The following is a 6,000-nucleotide window of genomic DNA, read 5'->3' on the forward strand; positions in this document are numbered from 1 at the left end:
CGTTGCCAAAACACGACTCCAAAGGTAACGCTTTAAAATCATTGTTTTAGATGACTATAAAATGGCAATGGTATTAAAACCGTTGCCGAAAACGACATCAACAGTAACGCTTTAAAACCGTTGTCCTAGATGGCTATAAACTGGCAACAGTTTTAAAACCGTTGCCGAAACCTGGAGCCAACGGTAACGGTTTAAAACCGTTGGCTATGTGAATAATAAAACCACAACAGTTTAAAACCGTTGCCTATCCAGTTACGATTTTAAACCGTTGTCATGTTAATAGGAACGGTTAGAAACCGTTGCTTGTTGAGTAACGGATCAAAACCGTTGTCTAAAATTTTCCGTCAAAACCGTTGTCTATGCCACTAACTGTGACAACGATTTTTCTGTTACCGTTGCCTTAGGTAAAAAACCGTTGCCTTTGAGCATTGGTAACGGCCGTAAATACCACAGGTCAAAAACCGTTGCCAAAGCGTTGCCTAAAGTTTTGGGAACGGTTTTTCAATCTACGGCAACGGTTTTTGACCGTTGCGAAAAGCCTTGTTTGTTGTAGTGGTTTGATAAAATGCTTGTTTGGATTTTAGTGTAGGTTTTGTTCCTCTTGGCCTAAGTAGAGTAAGTAGTGACTCTTGAGTTATCTAATTCTTTTGTTGGTTGATAATTAGAAGTTGCTAATTGATTTGAATGCCTCTAAAGCTAGTCTTTCCTTTAGGAGTTGATTAGGACTTGAGGAATCACATTGATTCATCCACTTGACTTCCCTCCATAGGTAGAGGTTAACTAAGTGGTAGCAATAAACAATTCTCATCACAATTGAGAAAGGTAACTAGGATAGGATTTCTGGTTCTCACATCTTGCCAAGAGCTTTGTTAGTTGTTAGTTTATTTCCATTACCATTTACTTTCATGCCTCTTATCCAAAACCCCAAAATAACTCACGACCAATAACAAGACACTTTATTGTAATTCCTAGGGAGAACGACCCGAGGTCTAAATACTTCGGTTTATAAATTTTAGGGGTTTGTACTAGTGACAAACAACTTTTTGTATGAAAGGATTATTGTTTGGTTTAGAAACTATACTTTACAACGAAATTTCATTAGTGAAATTCTAAACCGTCAAAAATCCAATCATCACCTGGCCACTAGAACATCGCTTTCAGATCCTGATACATTTTAGTACTCCCTGGATGAATTGAAAACCCGCTCTTATGAGCCTCCTTCAAGATACTCTGTCGTAGGTCCCCAATATTTGGCACACTAATCCGGTTCTTGAACTTCCACAAACCATCCTGTCCTTCTGACACTCTCCACTGTTTTCTCTGTTCAACTGTTGGTAATACCTTACGTAACGCTTCACTGTCTTGATGAGCCTTCAGAAGTTCCGACTTAAAATCACTTGAAATCTGCAACTGACTCAAACACAAAATTCCAAATTCTTCTCTAATTCCCAAATTCAAACCTTGAAATGCTCTTAGTAACTCTTCTTCCCGTAGCATCATCCAAGCTGCATATAAAGACTTCCGACTCAAGGCATCCACCACAACGTTTGCTTTTCCTGGATGATAATTCAATTCAAAATCATAATCTTTCAGAAGCTCCATCCACCTCCTCTGATGCATATTCAACTCTTTCTGCTAAAAAAGATACTTCAAACTCTTATGGTCTGAGAAAATATGAAACTTAACGCCATAAAGATAATGCTTCCAAATCTTTAAAGCAAACACAACAACAACAAGTTCCAAATCATGTGTCGGATAGTTCATTTATGCAGTCTTAATTGCCGTGAGGCGTATGCTACAACATTCTGGTGCTGCATTAGAACGCATCTCAAACCCTTCAGCGATGCATCACAGTACACTTCAAACGGCTCACTTCAGACTGGCTCCAGGCACCAACTCAATTGCAAATTCCACTTCTCAGTTAGGTGGAAATTCATTAATATCATCCGGAAACACATCTAAAAATTCACATACAACCGGAATCTGCTCTAAACTTTGATCATCACCTGATACTCCTATAGTTAATAACATAATACCCTGACATTGAGTTCTAGAATAGTTTACTATCATAGAATTCAAATAGTAACTATTCACCACAACCGGTGCTTTTGACCCTTCTGACATAAATTGTACTGACTTCTCAGAACAATCAAGCAAAACATGATTCTTGGATAACCAATCCAATCCCAAGATGAGATCAAGACCAGTCATAAGCAAACAAATCAAATCATGTACAAATTCACGCTGTTGCACTCGAAAGGGAACTTGTGGACATCCTATCCTAGTCATCATAGCTTCATGAGTAGCATTATATACTTTCAAATCATAACCTAAAACCACCATTGTCAATCCTAATTCATTGACCTTTTCAAATGCAATAAATGAATGAGTTTCTCCTGAAACAAATAAAGCATTAAAGATTTTATCAGCCATTTCATAATTACCTCTAATCAGTGTCTCAGATCCCTCAGCACCTATGGTAGAAGTGGTGTATACTCTCCCTGGCTGCTGCACCCTACCAGTCTCATACTTCTTTTTCTCCAGACAATTAGTGGCTATATGCCCGGGCTGTCCACAGGAATAGCATACTCCAAGTCCTAACTTGCACGGAACTCCAGGGTGATACTTTCCGCACCTTTGACAATTCAGATCCTGATGTGGCTGCTTCCTGATGAGCGGATAATTTATACGCTTTTTGGCATTATTTTTAGTATGTTTTTAGTATGATTTAGTTAGTTTTTAGTATATTTTTATTAATTTTTAGTTAAAATTCACTTTTCTGGACTTTACTATGAGTTTGTGTGTTTTTCTGTGATTTCAGGTATTTTCTGGCTGAAATTGAGGGATCTGAGCAAAAATCTGATTTAGAGGCTGAAAAGGACTGCAGATGCTGTTGGATTCTGACCTCCCTGCACTCGAAGTGGATTTTCTGGAGCTACAGAAGCCCAATTGGCGCGCTCTCAACGGCGTTGGAAAGTAGACATCCTGGGCTTTTTAGCAATGTATAATAGTCCATACTTTGCCCGAGATTTGATGGCCCAAACTGGCGTTGCAAATCAGCCTCAGAATTCCCAGCGTTTAACGCTGGAACTGGCATAAAAATTGGAGTTAAACGCCCAAACTGGCATGAAAGCTGGCGTTTAACTCCAGAAAAGGTCCCTACACATGAAAGCTTCAATGCTCAGCCCAAGCACACACCAAGTGGGCCCGGAAGTGGATTTTTCTGTCATTTACTCATTTCTGTAAACCTTAGGTTACTAGTTCACTATTAATAGGATCTTTGGACATTGTAACTGTACCTCATGACACTTTACACGTTTCTTTGTGTACTTCTTACAGCATGAGTCTCTAAACCCCATGGTTGGGGGTGAGGAGCTCTGCTGTGTCTTGATGGATTAATGCAATTACTACTGTTTCTCATTCAATCATGCTTGCTTCCATTCTAAGATATTACTTGTTCTTAAACCGGATGAATGTGATGATCCGTGACACTCATCATCATTCTCAACTATGAACGTGTGCCTGACAACCACCTCCGTTCTACCTTAGATTAAGTAGATATCTCTTGGATTCTTTAACCGGAATCTTCGTGGTATAAGCTAGAACTGATGGCGACATTCAAGAGAATCCGGAAGGTCTAAACCTTGTCTGTGGTATTCTGAGTAGGATTCAATGATTGAATGACTGTGACGAGCTTCAAACTCCTGAAGGCGGGGCGTTAGTGACAGACGCAAAAGAATCACTGGATTCTATTCCGGCCTGATTGAGAACCGACAGATGGATAGCCGTGCCGTGACAGGGTGCGTTGAACATTTCCACTGAGAGGATGGGAGGTAGCCACTGACAACGGTGAAACCCTTGCATACAGCTTGCCATGGAAGGAGCCTTGCGTGCTTGAAGAAGAAGACAGTAGGAAAGCAGAGATTCAGAAGATGGAGCATCTCCAAAACCTCAACCTATTCTCCATTACTGCTAAACAAGTACTTATTTCATGTTCTTTTGCTTTTCACAATCAATCCTGATAATTTCTGATATCCTGACTAAGATTTACAAGATAACCATAGCTTGCTTCAAGCCGACAATCTCCGTGGGATCGACCCTTACTCACGTAAGGTATTACTTGGACGACCCAGTGCACTTGCTGGTTAGTTGTGCGGGATTGCAAAAGTGTGATTGCAATTTCGTGCACCAAGTTTTTGGCGCTGTTGCCGAGGATTGTTCGAGTTTGGACAACTGACGGCTTATCTTGTTGCTTAGATTAGGACTGTTTTATTTTTGTTGGTTTAGAGTCTTTTAGTTGAGTCTAGTTTCATATTTTAAGTTTGGTGTCAATTGCATGCTTTTGTTTTTCTTCTAATTTTCGAATTTGCATGTCTTTAGTCCCTTTTTGATCCGTAAAAATTCTAAGTTTGGTGTCCTCTTTGTGTTTTTCCTTTAAAATTTTCGAAAAAATTGTGTTTGATTTTCTAAAATTTTAAGTTTGGTGTCATTTTGTTGTTTTTCTCTTTCCTCTTTTCAAAAATCAAATCTTTTTCATAAAAATTTTTTTCAATCATATCTTTCTAATTGATAATCTCAAAATCTTTTTGATTAACTAATTGATCCAGTTTTCAATTTGCTTTGATCTTATTTTCTTTTAATTTTCGAATTTTTATTTTATTTTCCTTTTATTTTATTTTATTTTATTTTTTTTCGGTTAATTCAAAAAAAAAAATTTTCTACTTGCAATCCATATCATTCCCTTTATCCATCATGGACCTAAGTGGGATTGATCAGTCCAGAAGGACTCTGGGGTCATATGCTAACCCCATTACAGCTGCATATGGGAGTAGCATCTGTACACCTCCCATCAAAGCAAGCAGCTTTGAGCTAAACCCTCAACTCATTATCATAGTGCAGCAAAATTGCCAGTATTCCGGTCTTCCTCAGGAAGAGCCTACTGAGTTTCTGGCACAGTTCTTACAAATTGCTGACACAGTACATGATAAAGAGGTGGATCAGGATATCTACAGACTATTACTGTTTCCATTTGCTGTAAAAGATCAAGCTAAGAGGTGGTTGAATAACCAACCTACAGCAAGCATAAAGACATGGAAACAGTTATCAGATAAATTCCTGAATCACTTTTACCCTCCAAAGAGGATGACACAGCTAAGGCTGGACATCCAAGGCTTTAAACAAGAGGATAATGAATCCTTTTACAATGCCTGGGAGAGGTATAGAGGTATGCTAAGAAAATGCCCCTCTGAAATGTTTTCAGAGTCGGTACAGCTAGACATCTTCTACTATGGGCTTACAGAAAAAGCTCAGATGTCTTTAGACCACTCAGCTGGTGGATCTATACACATGAGGAAGACAATTGAAGAGGCTCAAGAGCTTATAGACACTGTTGCTAGAAACCAATATTTGTACTCTAGCAATGAGTTCTCTCCAAAAGAGGAAGTCATGGCAGTAGTCACTGATCCTAATCCTCAAGAACAGATGACTGAGCTTAATCAACAGTTGCTCCTGATGACAGAACAGTTAGCAGAATTTAAAGAGATGCTCCATGAAACTAAAGTTGCTAACAAGAACATAGAACTACAGTTGAATCAAGCAAAACAGCAGATATCTAAACAGATAACAGAAGAATGTCAAGCAGTTCAACTAAGGAGTGGGAAGACATTGAATAACACTGCTCAAAGTAGCAAAAAACCAAACAAGGAACAATTGACAGAGGATAACCAAACCACTGTTCAAAATTCCTCTGAGGACAGTAAGAGCCCAGAGAGGAATGCTATTGGCGTTCAAACGCCAGAAAAGAAGAGAAAGCTGGCGTTAAATGCCCATTCGCTGCCCAGTTCTGGCGTTCAAACGCCAGAAAAGGGGGAAAAGTTGGCGTTAAACGCCCATTTTCCACCCAATCCTGGCGTTCAGACGCCAAGGGAGGATCAGACACCTGAGAGTGCTGATAGTAATCCCTCTAAAAAGGCTTCGTCAACCACTTCTGTAAGGAATAAA

The sequence above is a fragment of the Arachis stenosperma genome, chromosome 10, assembly GCF_014773155.1.
Source record: "Arachis stenosperma cultivar V10309 chromosome 10, arast.V10309.gnm1.PFL2, whole genome shotgun sequence".
Classification (NCBI taxonomy): domain Eukaryota; kingdom Viridiplantae; phylum Streptophyta; class Magnoliopsida; order Fabales; family Fabaceae; genus Arachis; species Arachis stenosperma.